The 14,487-nt window shown below is 60.8% G+C and overlaps 1 protein-coding gene across 4 annotated transcripts in view; it reads left to right on the top strand.

The window, feature by feature from the left end:
* The first annotated feature begins 329 nt into the window (after positions 1-329).
* ZBED4 (zinc finger BED-type containing 4) overlaps positions 330-14,487 on the top strand; it is a 31,541-nt gene continuing 17,383 nt past the window's right edge. Inside the window, exons 1-3 of one of the 4 annotated variants that reach the window (XM_004775428.3) lie at positions 6,357-6,443; positions 6,582-6,640; positions 7,688-7,812. The gene's annotated coding sequence lies outside the window, so the exon portion shown is untranslated. Of the gene's footprint in view, positions 915-1,498; positions 1,658-6,356; positions 6,444-6,581; positions 6,641-7,687; positions 7,813-14,487 lie in introns of those variants that run through there. The other 3 variants (XM_045087617.1, XM_045087618.1, XM_045087616.1) reach the window with 3 other exon arrangements.

Genomic DNA, 14,487 nt, shown 5'->3' with positions numbered 1-14,487 from the left:
CCAGCAACTTCCGCAAGGACCCCGACGTTCCAATGTCAGGTAGTGGTCACGTCGTGAGATGTTACTATTTCGGTTTTTTCCCCAGCCACGAAGGAGACAATAGTCTTAGCTCGGGGCAACTGCACGAAACGAAAAAAACCCGAACGAACAGCCACAAACAGGTGGCGGGTTGGGCCTGGCCGGCGGCCCCCGCGCCCATGCTGGCCCCTGAGCTCCACGCCGGCCCCCCCAGCCCCCCGCCCTGCGCCAGGACGCGCGCCGGGAGGCGGGAGCCGCGGGCGAGCGCAAGCCACCCACAGACGCGCACACCGACTGCCCCCGCGGTCCACACGGCGCCCGGACGTGACCCCTGAGGCTCGCGGAAGTCGCGCCGCCCGGGCTGGAGCGGAACGAGGGGGCCACGGCCGCGGGGTGGCCTGAGCCGCGGGCCCGTGCAGGGGTGGGAGGAGCCGCGGAGCGTGCGGGCAGGAGGGGCGCGGCCGGACCGCGGCACGCGCTGGCGGGGCAGGGAGCAGCGGCCTCCCTCTGCGACGGAGCCGCGGTCGCCGGCGACGGGGGCGGGCCGGGGCTGCGGTCAGTCCGCACGGTGGGGCCGCTCGCCGCCCGAGCGGGTCACCGGGAAACTCGCACTAAGCGCCCAGAGGCCTGCAGAGCCCAAGAGGCACCTGCCCGCCGCACGCCCCCAGCTCAGCCCCGAGGCGTCCGGCCGCGGTCGCCGCCGCCGCCGCAGGGTCTCCCCGCCCGGCCCCACGGGCTTAAGCTCTAATCCGCGCGGCCCCGAGCGCGGCCGCCCGCGAAGCGCCTTATCGTCTTAGACGGAAGGGCTCAGACACAGCGGCGCGGGGCCCCGCGGCCAGCGCGCCCCGAGCCCTCGCAGCGCCGCCGCACGGAGGAGACACTCGCGCGGCCTCCGGGTAAGCGCGCTCCGCCGGCACCTCGGCCCGCGCCCGCAGCAGGTGCGCCCCCGCCCTGGGGCTCCGGGGCCCCGCGGCCGAGCGGGCTGGGCGCCGGGCAAGCGCGAGCCGGACGACGCCGAAGCCGGGCCCGGGCTGCTACCGCGCGCCCGGACGCTGCCTGCAGGCGCTGCGGCCGCCCACCGGCCCGCAGACCCCGGCGGTGGGGCGGAGCCGGCCCGCCTGGACTGCGCCTGCGCGGTCGGGCCCCCTGGGCCCCGGACCAGGCCCGCGCGCGGAGATTGCGCCTGCGCGGGCGCTCGGTCCGGGCCCTAGCCCAAGGCCGGCGTGCGGAGTCTGCGCCTCACGGGCTGGTCCGCACGAGCCCGGGGGCGGGGCCCACGCACGGGGATTGCGCCTGCGCAGTCGGCCCGGCCCGTAGGCGGCCCTGCGCCTGCGTCGTCTGTCCGGCCCAGCCCAGGGACGGAGACCGCGCCTGCGCGATCGGCCGGGGCTCGCCCCGTCCGCCGCGCCTGGGTCCTTGGTGCTGCCCGCCCTGCCGGCCCCGCCCCCGGCCCCGCCCCGCGCCGCGCGGGGCCCTGGGAGGGGCGCAGCGTCCGGCGGCGTCGCGGGCGGCGGCGGCGGCGGCGGGAGGGGCCGGCGGGGGCAGACAAAGCCGCGGCTAATGAATGGGAGCGCCCGCCCGCGCCGGCCGTCGTCCGCAGGCGGGCGGGAGCCGCGCCGCCCCGAGCCCCGCGCCCGCGGTGAGTGCGCGGCGGGCGGCGGGGCGGGCTGTGCCTCGGCCGGAGCTCGCGCCCCGGGCCCGGCCGTCCTGGCGCGCCGTCGGGGGTCGGGGCTGGAGGGGGAGGCGGGCGAGGGGCGGGGCCAGGCGGGGTCGGGCCGCGGGGCCGGGAGGGTGGGGTGGGGTGCGGTGGCCGGGGTCGCCGCGACGCGGCGCGCGCCGGGCCGGGGTCGCCTTCGGGGGCGCGGGCGCGGCCTCCCGTGGGGCCTGGACTCCGCCCGGGCCGCCCGCCTCGGCCGCGGGGCCCGCCTCGCCGGGGCCGGCCCGCACCCCTGGGACCCCGGGCCCCCCGGCTGACAGCTGGCGCGCGCGGGCCAGGCGGGTCGCGCCCGAGACGCGTTTTCCGGACGGCGGCGGTCTGTGGACCAAGCGCCGCGAGCGCCCGAAAGTTGTGCGCCGGGGCCGGGCGGGGGCCGGGGCTGTGGGGGGCCGCGCGGGGCCGGCGTGCGCTCCGCGGTCGGCCCCCCGCGCTCCGTCCGCCCCCGCGAGGCGCCCGAGGGCCGAGCGCGCGCGACCGCCCGCGCGTTTCCAGGAAGAGCCGCCGCGGCGGGTCGGGGTCCCGGGAAGCGCGTGTCCGGGAAGCGCGGCCGCCGCGGCCCTGGGCCGGGCGGGACTTCGTGGGTGAGACGCGAATGGAGGTTGCGCCTTCCCGTCGCCGTTGTCCCTCCGGACCCGGACCCGGACCCGGACTCGGTGGGTCTCGTTTCGACCTTTGCCGTGCGCGGCACCGCCCCGCCCCCATTGCTGGAGGGCGCCGGGCCCCTGCGGCCCCTTCCTGCGGCCCCTGCGCTTTCCCGGGTGCGGTGACCCCCCGCGCGCGCCCCGCTCTGCGCGCTAGTCTGCCGGGCCGGCCGCGGGGCAGCTCCGGCCGCGGGGCAGCTCCGGCCGCGCGTCTCCGCCGAGAAAACGGGAAGTTGTTCCGGAGTTCGCTCTAACGGGGTCCCGCGCACCGTTTCTGCGACGCCGCTTCAGGGCGCGCGCGGCCCCAGGGGTCAGCGCCCGCCGACCGGAGCCGAGTCCCGCGGTCCTCCGCGGGGAGGTTCTCCCGCTGCCGCCGCCGCCCCGGGCCGCGCACTCTCGGGTCAGTCCGTGGAATCTCTTCAGAATCCCGGTTCAGACTTGAGCGAAGCGGGTGCGCCCCAGCAGGGCCCCCCGTGCCGCTCCTCCCGCGAACAGCGCTCGCTCGTCCGCGCCGTCGTGGCCAAGTTCGGGGCCGGGAGGACCGGGTCGGCGTCGGGGACGCGCGAGGAAGAGGAAGCCGCGTTCCGGTCGGCGCCAAGGCGAGGCCGCGTCTGGAGAGGAAAGTGCTCCCGGGAGCTGCGCTCGGCCCCGGGGGTCCCGGGCACGCGGTGCGGGGACGCACGGTCCGGCCGCCGCGCTTCTCCGCACGAGACCCGCACGGGGCGCGGAGGCTCCGCGGACGAACGGCCGCTGCGCTGGGCGAGAGCCGGGCTCCGTGCGCCTGCCCGTTGGCCCGCGCGGCCGCACCCCGCCTCGCTGCGCGTCCCGCGTGGGCCTGGGGTTTCCGACGTGAAGACGCCGCTGCGCTGGGGGTCCCCGCGCGCGCCGTGGTTGGTGATGGACCCGCTGCCGAGGGAGCGGCCGCAGCCTGGAGCGCGGGCGCCGCGCGGACAGTCGGCTGGATCTGCGGCCACGCGTGCAGCCGGGGCGCGCCGGGCCGTGTGGCGTGTCGGGCTGTGTCCCCGCCGAGGCCGCAGAGCGAGCAGAGGGCGGAGGCGCGGCCGGAGCCGCCGAGTGCGGGTCGCCGTCCGCGCGCGCCTCGTCTTCCCGCTTTTCCTTGCGGGGCCGCGGCAGCTCCGGCTCGAGGACGCTGGTCCAACGGCCTTTGGCGGCGGCCGCCTCGTGCGGGACGGCAGGCGGGGCGCGGGCGCGGCGCCGAGCCTCGGGGGCTCCGCCGCTGCAGCCTGCTGCGTCCTGCCTAGCCTCGTGCACCGAGCGGCGTCCGGCTGCGGCTTCGCTCCACGCCTGCGGCTTCGCTCGGCTCGTGGCCGCCCGGGCTCGCGGCCGGGGCCGTAGGCGGCTGTTCTCGCCGGCGCGCCGGGCCCGGGGAGCTGGGCTGTGTGGAGCCGCGGGCACCTCCGGCCGTCCTGCAGCCTGTGCGGCGCGGGCGCTCCACGGGGCTCCGATCCACGAGTCTCCTCTCGCCCGTGTCTCCCGCGCTCCCTCGCCCCACGTTCCAGCGCCGGGCCTGTCTGCGTCCCGACGTGGCTCGGATCGTGGCCCGGATCGTGGCCCGGATCCCTCCCTGGTGAATCCCGCGGCGACGTGCTTCTGGGACGGCGCTGCTGGGAGGAGACCGAAGCCTCCCCCTCTCGCGCTCTGGTCCGGAGCAGAGTCCTGGGGCGGAGAGTGCTTGACCCGGGGAGGGCTCAGCCGGCTGAGCCGGCCCGGCGCCCGTGTGCAGGCGGCAGGCAGCGGCAGGCGTGAAGAGAAGGCCTTGCCTCAGGGAACCTGAGCACCGACGCCAGGGACAGCCGTGGCCCCGAGAGAAGGCCCAGCCAGCGCGTCTGGGAAAGTACGGGTGGTTCCGTCTGAGACCCTGTTCCGGGAGGGAAGACCTCTGCTGGGGGGTTCCAGCCTGGAGGATCTGGGTCCTGAATGGAGGCCCCAGGGAAGACGCCTCAGTGTCCGGGAGAGGCCGGCCCCCTGGCAGAGCCCGAGTCCTGTGGGTGCCTCCAGGGCCACTGTGGCTTGTGCTCCTGACTGGCGCCAGCTCCGTGAAGGCCCCTCGGCAGCCGCGCCCCAGCCCTTTCCCAGCACCCGCTGCTGATGGTGGCCTGGGGCTGGGGTGCAGCAGGCTGCCGCCCGCTGGCCCCATGGAGGCTCTCGGCGATGGCTCCGTGATGTGGACGGGCGACCTGGCCCTTTGATGGTGCAGGTGGTGCAGACCGGGCCCTGCACCTGCTCTGTCCTGCTCAGCACCCCCATGGATGCAAACCACAAGGGGCGACTTTTCCTCCAAGGCCGCTGCTGACTGACCTCAGTGGACGGCCTCCCCAGGGCGCGGCGTTGGGAGCGCGAGCCCTTCCGGGACGGCTCCGGTTACGCTGGCGGAGGCTGCGCTCCACATCCTGTAAGCAGAAGGACACTTGGAAAACTTGGTAGCTTCCAGCCACAGCAGCAGCTTCACACCTGCCCCTCATGGGACTGTCCTGGTCCCCGTGGGAAAAGGTTAGCAGCATGGGAGCTGATGCTGGGCAGAGGGGACCCGCAGAACCACCCACAGAGCCCTGGTCTGTGACCCACAACATTTCAGGGACAGAGCAGGGACCTGCCGACCTTACCACGGTTTTGTTTGCTTGCTTTGGAATGTGCTTCGTTTCCAGGGTAGCCTTATCACGATTTCTGACCACATCTCACGGAAAGGGCTCTGGTTCGGGGTTTCTGAAGTTTAACTCTTAGCAGCTGTCCCTGCTCTTGGTTCTGTCCCCTGTCTCTGCGTGGCTGGCACCGGACTACAGTTTTCCTTGGTGTGAACACAGCGGTCTGAGGCAGCTGGTGCTTTGGCCCCCGCCGAATGCGTTCGTTATGGTTACATGTGGTCAGGGAACGTGAGGGCGCTGTCCACTGTAGACCGGATCCGAACCGACGGCCTCGGTGGGAAGACTTGTCGCCAAGCTGAGCCAGGCAGGAGGGTCGCTGTGGCTCATGGAGAGCGAGTGAACCCTGAGTTGGACGCAGCCGTGCTTCCCGGTTGGGTTTTGACGTTTCCAGCTGACCGAGAGCGCGCGTGAGAATGTCGCGGTGCCGCTGCCTCTGGCCGGTCTGGCGCTTGCCAAACTTGCGGAGGGAGTTGCAGCCATCCCGGCACGCCACCCAGAATGCCCTTGTCTCCAAAGAAGAGGCAGAAGGGGACTCTTCTGAGCACCGCACGCCACCACTGACCGCATCTAGGACAGGGCCCAGGCCTGTCCCTGCGCACCAGCCCCCCCAACGTGCCCCCAGTGGTCTGTGGCAGTGATTTCTCCAAACCAGAATCGAGTCCAGGTCATTATTGGCCATTATGTGTCTTTAGTTTCTTTTCTTCGGGGAAAACTGGTTCCGTGACGTGGACTTTTGAAGAGACCAGGCGGATTTTCTCACGAGTGCCTGGTGTTCTGGATTTGTTCCGCGCTGTGTCGTTTGGCTTGTCCCTCTGTCCCCCCCTCGCGTGTGCTGTGGCCTGGTGCTGAGAGGTTCGGCTGGAGTCAGGCAACATGTTTTCACGAAGGCGACGCTCGCTACCTCCTGCCGCACCATCCTGGGGGCTGTCCTGCCGGCACTGATGCCGCCTTCCCCGTGTTCTTTATTTTATCTGTCCCTCATCTGGGCGCCCCGAGATGAGAGGACAGATGCTGAACCCTGCCCCTTTGTCACCACTCGTGGGGGGAGCGGCGCTCCTCGCGTGTAGCTTCACGGTGGCAAATGCTTCTGGTTTTCGTTTCTTTCTTGAAGGTCAGTGCGGAGTAATGGGTTTTTATGTGTTCCTTGTGTGAGGGTCTGTGTGTGTTTGGATGTTCACACGGTTGTAGCTGAGAGCTGGGCGTCCTGCGTAGGCTCCCGACCTCCTGCGGCGGCGGCGCTCCAAGAGCGCTTCTCTGGCCCCTCGCCCTCCCGCCCCGACCTGCCGGCTGCGGCTACTGCCGCGCCCAAGCAGAGAAGCGTCGCCGTGTGCTCTGTGCTGCCTGCTGCGGCGGCTGTAGGTGCCCCGCCAAGGGACAGAGCTGGGAAACGTTTTTTAAAACATGGTGAGTTCATACGATATTTCCAATATGAGTTTGAAATTACATGGTTTTACTGAATTTCTTTGGTTTTTAAAATTTATCTTTATTCTGAAAATTTTGATTCTTAACGTCATTGGCATAATTGCTTATTTCATGTTCAAGGGTGAAACATTGCTGTATTGTGCTACATCTACTAACGGGACTCCTTAACAGAGTTGAAGGTATTTTGGTTATTTTTCAGCAGTCTCTACACGCACTGTGGGGCTCGAACTCACAACCCCGAGATCGGGAGTTGCAGGCTCCGTTGACTGAGCCCGCCAGGTGATCCTAAGGTGCTTTCGTTTTTAAGATCCTTTTGTTCTTGGGGCGCCTGGGTGGCTCAGTGGGTTAAAGCCTCTGCCTTCGGCTCAGGTCATGATCCCAGGGTCCTGGGATCGAGCCCCGCATCGGGCTCCCTGCTCAGCGGGGAGCCTGCTTCCTCCTCTCTCTCTTTGCCTGCTTCTCTGCCTACTTGTGATCTCTCTCGGTGTCAAACAAATAAAATCTTAAACAAAATTCCTTTTGTTCTTAACACACGTCTTGTTGAGTAAGTGTTGTGTTTAAGAATGAGCCTCTCGATGTGCGTTTTGTCTGTGGTCGCGTTGCCCATTTGCTACACCGTTGGGGTTTTTGTTTCAGATTTGCAGTTTTTAAATTGTATTTTTATGTTCAATATCGTTACATGGCTCAGAAGTCAAAATCATAGGAAAAATAAGATCAGAGATTTCACGTCCCTGTATGGGCAGGCAGCCGTTTCGTTTCTGGTTTTCCAGCCGAAATCTGGGTCTCCTCTTTCGCCTGTCATACAAGGCAGCGAGTACCGTTCGCACCCTGCGTGGGTCCCTTCTGGATCCCCTGCACCTGTGACGGCGGCACCCCTCCTGCCGTGTGCACGGTTTCCCAGCTCTGACCGGGGCTGCTCTGGTGGCGGGGGGGGGGGGGCACATGCTGTTTTGCACCAGACGAGCGCGGTCCTGGGGCTCTGGTCATAGCGGTGGGATGCCGGGGGCCGGGGATGTGACAGTGGGAGGTGTCTCCGGGGCCCCGCCGCTCCCCGCTGCGTGTGTCGTCCCCGGCGGGGTGTTGCCCAGCTCTGGGTCTTTGCCAGTCTGACCCAGTGAGATCTAATTCCTGGGGTAGTGCTCCTTTAACATGCTTCAATTTGGGGGTGAAAAGTGGAAAAGTATACTTTACTAAATCGTTTACTAATCGTTTACTGTGCTCGATAGCCAGGGTGTTTGAGGTCATGAAGGCGACGGCTGTGTCAGCAAGTCACTGGGGGTGAGCCGCGCCGGCGTCGGCGGAAGGTGGTTTCTTCGTTCTTCCGATAAGAAAATAACAGGAGATTGTCCAGGTCAGGACCTTCCATCCATTTTACTTTCTCTCACCTGGGGAAGGGAACCTCTGATTGGCTGCCTTCTACTTTTTGGTATTTTTGTGTTTAAAATGAAAGGTAAAATAAACTCCAGAGACTTTGTCTTGGGCGCCTCCGTCTGTCTGTCCTCCTGTCCTTCCGTCTCTTGGCTCTCGCCGTGACTTGGGACGGGCACGCCCACAGTCAGAATGACGTTACTTCCTCGTCGCCCCGGTGTCTGGGTAGCCCTGGGGCTGCGGAGAGCGGGGGCCGCCTGCTGTCCTGGGGACCCAGGCTGCGCGCGGCCATGACGGCATTGTTCTGTGTGACGGACGCGCTGACATCGGTGACCCTGTTTCTGTGTGCTGGAGAACGGAGTCAGAAGAATCTAGGGTTCCAGATGCCAGCCAGATAAATCCCCGCCCGAGTTTTGGGGTAGGTGGCAAAAAACGTGTTCTCTTTTACACGTACGTAAAATTATCAAAACTGCCGCAGGAGCACAATCCTTCTGTGGTTTAAAAACCAAAGATAACGGGGGCGCCTGGGGGGCTCATTGGGTGAAGCCTCTGCCTTTGGCTCGGGTCATGATCTCAGGGTCCTGGGATCGAGCCCCGCATCGGGCTCCCTGCTCATTGGGGAGCCTGCTGCCTCCTCTCTCTGTCTCTCTGCCTACTTGTGATCTCTGTCAAAAAAAAAAAATCTTAAACAAACAAAACGGTGGTTCTTTTTCCCTCTAACTTGTGCCGAAATAGTAGGAAAACGTGATTTTCTTTAGCAGTAAACTGCTGGGTCAAATGACAGTAATTTTCCTAAATTAGGAGTTCACTGCTATTTCTAATTATGAAATAACATGAGCAAAATTAGTCGAGCGGTAGAGACACGCAATAGGCTAGAAAGCGAGAGTCTGTCATGACTTCTGCAGTGGAGTTTTACGTTGGCTTGCGGACATGTGTGTGAGGGCGCCGCTGACCCCCAGGGCCTCCCGGGCCGCTGTCGGGGGCACGACCGCCCTGCCCAGGTGGGACTCGTGCCTCGTGGCAGCTGCTGAGGAACGCGTGGATGATTTCCAGCTGTTAACTCTTTATTTATTTTAAAAGATTGCATTTGTTTGTTTATCTTAGAGAGAGAGTCTGCGCGTGAGCGTGGTGGGGGGCAGGCGGAGAAGGACAAGCAGACCGCCCGGCCCGCCCGGCGTGGAATCCGGGGCGGGGCTCAGTCTGTGGCCCTGAGATCGTGACCTGAGCCGGAATCTCGAGCGGGCCACCTGGGCCACCTGCCCCACTGAGCCACCCAGGCGCCCGCCCTCCTCTGTGAAGCGTTGCACGCGTGCAGACAAGTGCTTGTGTCAGTGAATCCCGTGACCAGTCCCGAGATGGAAAGTTGTCCCGGTGCCCCCATCCCCCAACCCTAGAGCTAATAATTATTTTCCCGGCTCCTGCCTCTGTCCTCTGTATCCGGGGTCCTGCAGCCTGTGCTTTTAGGTGCCTCCTGCTCACCCGTGTCTGCTGGCTGTGACAGCAGTGGCTTCATCACGGATCTGTCGCGCGTGTGTCCGCCGTCGGCAGCCAGCTCTGGGCCAGTGCGGGTGCTGCCGTGAATGCCTTTGAACTTGTCCTTTGCTGCGTGACCCTGTGAGTGGTGGGGACGATACCAGTTTTACCAGGTGCTAGCAAGCCTGTTCGGTGTGCTGGCCATACTCGTCTGTCGCAAGTGTCCCCAGCACCGGGCATTCTCAGAGTGTGTGTGTGTGTGTGTGGCCATTGCCCAAGTTGTACATCGTTGTGGCTTTAATTCGTATTTCCTTCGTTTCTAAGTTTCTTAATTTTAGGGTGGCCTGATGGCCCATCTTCCCAAAACAGTTGTTTTGCTCTAAGTCAAGGTTAAAAGGGTAATTTTCCCCTATTATATCCTCGTTGTTTTGCCTTCAGTGTGACATGTGGTGTGATTTGGGGGATGGTGTGGACTCAGGGTCAAGTGTTGTTTTTTCTGCAGAGCAGTCTACCTGTCCTGGCACCGGTTATTTAAAAGCTCCCTTCCCCGCTGCTGTGCCAACTCCAGCACAGGAAACGGGGTGTGTGCAGACACGGCACACCGGGCAGCTCCCAGCCTCGCCCGTCTGCGTCGGCCTCTTGGCCCCTGGAACCAATGCCACGATGCCCACAATGTAGTTTCATAAGGTGGTTTTTGTTTTTTAAGATTATACTTATTTATTTGACAGAGAGAGAGAGAGAGAGCGTGCGCACACCTCGGGGTAGGGGCAGAGGGAGAAGCAGGCTCCCCTGTGAGCAGGGAGCCCGACTTGAGACTCAGTCCCAGGACCACAGGATTGTGACCTGAGCCGAAGGCAGACACAAGTGACTGAGCTACCCAGGCATTCCTGCTTTTCGTGGGTTTTTTTTTCCATTTTAGTAATTTTTTAATTAATTCTTTTTATTAACATATGATGCATTATCTGCCCCCGGGGCACAGTCTGAACCGTCGGGCTTGCACAGTTCACAGCACTCACCAGAGCCCATACCCTCCGCAGTGTCCGTCACCAGCTGCCCCAGCCCTACCCCCCACCCCCCAGAGACCCTGTTTGTTTTGTCAGATTAAGAGTCTCTTATCATTTTGTTTGTTTGTTTTTTTTTAAGTTTTGATTTTAAAGTCTAGCACAGACACAGAAACTGGCTGAAGTCAGTGTACAGCTTGAGGGTCACATTTTTGTGACCATCGCTTGGGTCAAGAAAGAAATTTTGGCCCCAGAGTCCTCCTTGTATCCTGTGTCTGTCCTGTGTCCCTCCCTCCGTCCTCCTGACAGCGGAGCTGCTGACCTGCCGGTGAGGGCAGCCCCTTCCCTTCACGGTCTGAGGCTGACTTGCGCTCGGAAGAGCAGGGAAGTTTCGCGCATCCCTGCAGAGGACGCCCAGCCCCAGCTCCCGGGGCGGTGTTCGTGGCTGGACTGGGCTTTCTCCCAGTCTGCACATTGCCGGCGGCTGGCCTCCAGCAGAGTCTGATCTATCCTTGGTTTCCTGTAAGTCAGGCCCTGGACGTAGAGGTCTGATGAGATTCAGGTTTTGGACCTCTGGCAGGAGTCCCTCACAGGGACGTTGTGCTGCTCCACGCGGAGGCACCTAATGTCTGGTCTCTCTCTCTCTGTTTTGAAAGTAAGCTCCGTGCCCAGCGCAGAGCCCAGTACGGGACTTGAACCCACGACCCTGAGATCAAGACCTGAGCTGAGGTGGAGAGTAGGACAGCTCACCGACAGAGACACCCAGGTGCCCTCGGTGTCTCTCTTTTTTGACGTTGGCCAAGCCAACGGTGCATAGACATACGTGCATTAATTCGTAACAGGTTCCAAAAGGGTGATGTTCTGGCCGAGTTACTGGTGCCTAGTTTATGAGCTGAACTTACAGTGAGTGGAACCTGTTACTATTCGGTGATGTAGTTCTGTACTCCATATGGGACACCCGTCAGTTTTCAGAATAACAAATCCGTTTTCTGTTGTCGTCCACAAGTAGACCCATTGAGGGTTTTACTTCGCTATTGTGAACTCAGATCTGAGCGCACTGGACGGGATGTTCGCATCAGCACAGTGTCGTTAGCAGTAACCCTGTCGGGCGGTGTGTGTCGTTGGTGGCCCTTACTCGTGTGGAGACGGTCTCGTGTTTGGGCGTCGGGAGCCTTTGTAAGCTCCCAGACAGACAGTCTGGCACGATTCTCTCTCACTCTCACAGGCTCCTGGCACTCTGGTATGCCCAGACGCTCCAGGCTGGTCGTGACACTCTTCCCGCCGCAGACCTGGGACGAGCCGTTCTGTCCAGAAGCCGCGGTCTGTGCTGATGGGAGATGCTGTTCCAGATCCACAGTCTGTGTGTTGGGGACACGCACTGCTCTTGGGTCCGTTGTTGTTTCTCATCTGTGCAGTGGACAGAGCTGGTCACAGACGGTAGCAGGCTCATTTGACTGTTTCCATCTTGCGCACCAGCTCCCTCTCCGCCAGGAACCCGGTTCTCCAGGACGGAGAAGAGGAGAATGTTGGACCGTCACCCAGTGCTCGTTTGCTGTGCGCATCGCTGCACGTGTCGCTGTCTCAGACTGACCAGCAGGGGCACTGGGCCCGTGTGGGCACTGTTGTGCGGGAGCTGCTCTCTGCCTCCGTCCTCCACTGCCCGTGCCGAGCCCAGCCTCTCTCCCAGGAGCCCTCGTCAGTCCTAGCGCTGCAAGTGGATCCACAGAGCGCTCGCACAGGTCCCTGTCCGCGTCTCCGGACCTTTGCTTGAGGTCTCTTCTCTCCTGGGGTTCTCAGGAAGGACTCATGGAGAAATATTACCTGAGTATTTGCCTGGTGATCATAGTTGGTATGTGTCCTTTGTACTTGAAAGTCCACTTGACTATATGCAAAATTCTCAGCTCACAGCCTTTTCCTTCAAATACCTTAAATCTTACTCTCTTGTCTGCCAGCATTGCTGTCAATTCAGGCTAATTCTACCTTTTCCCGTATAAGTGACTTTTTTGCCTGAATGTCATTCTTGTTAGTGTTGTTAGGTGTGGACGTCTCTCTTTCACACGGTGTTCTCTATCAATAGGGAGCTCCATGAGTTTTACTTCAGGGAAGGTTTTTGAGTTTTTAGGATTCTGTTCCCTGGCCTGTGTCCCCGCTGTTTCTGCTTGTGCGTGTGTTGGACCTTCTTTCCCGTCTGCTGTTTCTGCTTGTGCGTGTGTTGGACCTTCTTTCCCGTCCTTTCAGTTTGCTTCTCTGGGGTCTTCTTTCTTCCTGCATTTCTTCTTCATTAAAACAACATTCCTTTCCTCTTCTGTTCTCTTAAGTAAAATCATTGTGGAGTTTATTTGTTTTTATGGTGCTTCTAGTTTAGTTTTTTCTTGAAATGGTCTTTTATTTTCATTTCTCAAACTTTCTTAGGACCCATGACCTCATTTCAGATTCTTCTAGCCTCAGTTAGGTTGTCCTTTTGTATTATTTTAAATATCTTTAGCCTCTTTTGAAATAAGTTGCAGTTTTCATATGGTTTAATTTTTTTCTAAGATTTTATTTATTTATTTGACCGTGAGACAGAGAGACAGCGAGAGAGGGCGCACAAGCAGGGGGAGTGGGAGGGGGGAAGCAGACTCCCCGCTGAGCAGGGAGCCCGATGCGGGGCTCGATCCCAGGATGCTGGGATCATGACCTGAGCTGAAGGCAGATGCTTAACCACTGAGTCCCTCTGGGCGCCCCCCCATATGGTTTAATTTGAGGTTTTGTTTTGGGGGCATGTGTTCATTATCTGTTGGAGATGCTGTGCTCTTCAGTATTTTTTTCTTTCATCTTTCTGTGAGATTTGGCTTTCATTCTTTCTGTGGTCTGTTGTATTCGTTTTCTGGTGCTGCTTCAACAAATTACCACAAACTGTGTGGCTGAAAACAACTAATCCAGAGATCACGTCGGAGATGGGTCACAAGGGGCCGAAATCCGGCTGTTGTCGGCAGGCTGCCTTTCTGTCAGGAGGACGTGTGCTTCCCTCAGCCAGTGGCCCCTTCCTGAGTCTTCAAAGCCAGTCACACCACATTGCGTGGGCCTTTTTTTAAAGATTTTAGTTATTTATACGAGAGAGTGTGCACATGCGTGAGCAGCGAAGGGGCAGAGGGAGAAGCAGACCCCCCCCCAAGTGTGGAGCCCGACGTAGGGCTCCATCCCAGGACCCTGAGATCATGACCTGAGCCCAACTTAGATGCTTAACCGATTGTCCCCCAACATGGCCCATCTTCTGAAGGTGTCAGTCCCCGTCTCTCTTCTGCCTCTTCCACCATGAAGACCCTTTTGATCACACTGGATCCCCCACAAATAAGCCAGGATAATCTTCCTGAATTCCACCCGCAGCCTGATTAATAATCCCTCTGTGCCATGTCACCCTGCCCTGCGCACTCACAGATTAGAGGGGCGTGGACTTCAGAAGGGCCCGTTATTCTGTCTGTTGGATTTTTTTTTATAAATTTTTATTTTATTTCTTTAAAGATTTCATTTATTTTGGGATCAAGTCCCGCAGCAGGCTCTCTGCTAGGCTGGGAGCCTGCTCCTTCCTCTCTCTTTCTACTTGTGATCTCTCTCAGTCAAATAAATAAAATCATTTAAAAAAAAAAAGATATTATTTATTTATTTGTCAGAGAGAGAGAAAAAAAAACAGGCAGAGGGAGAAGCAGGCTCCCCGCTGAGCAGGGAGCCTGATGCAGGGCGATCCCAGGACTCCGGGATCATGACCTGAGCCAAAAGCAGATGCTTGACCGACTGAGCCACCCAGGCATCTCTCTGTCTGTTTGATTTGTTTTTATATAATACCAGTTTCTTGTTTTGGGGTTTTTTAAAGATATAAGGAGGTAGGACTTAAACAACTTTTTCCAACTTCATGGTGCTTCCTCCCCTGTGGTCCTCTTCTGTGAAAAATGTTAGGACCTCCTTTGTGTACCTAGTGATCTCTAGTTCTTCCTTGCTGTTTCTGTCTGGCTTTGGGATAGAGGTGATGTGGCCTCTGAGGCCGAGCTGGAAAGTATCCCGACCTCTTCGGTTTGCACAGAGTTGGTGGTGTATCCGTAGTATGCTTCTGTAAGTGTTTGAAAATTCACCAGTGAAGCCGTGTGGGCCTACGACTTTCTTGCAGGAAGAATTTAAATCACTAATTCAATTTTTGTACTTGTTATAGG

This window comes from Mustela putorius, unplaced genomic scaffold (genome assembly GCF_011764305.1).
Source record: "Mustela putorius furo isolate JIRA1106 unplaced genomic scaffold, ASM1176430v1.1 tig00001419_pilon_pilon_pilon, whole genome shotgun sequence".
Taxonomy (NCBI): Eukaryota; Metazoa; Chordata; class Mammalia; order Carnivora; family Mustelidae; genus Mustela; species Mustela putorius.
Note: the sequence above shows the minus strand (reverse complement) of the source record. Positions and strands in the feature narration are given on the sequence as shown.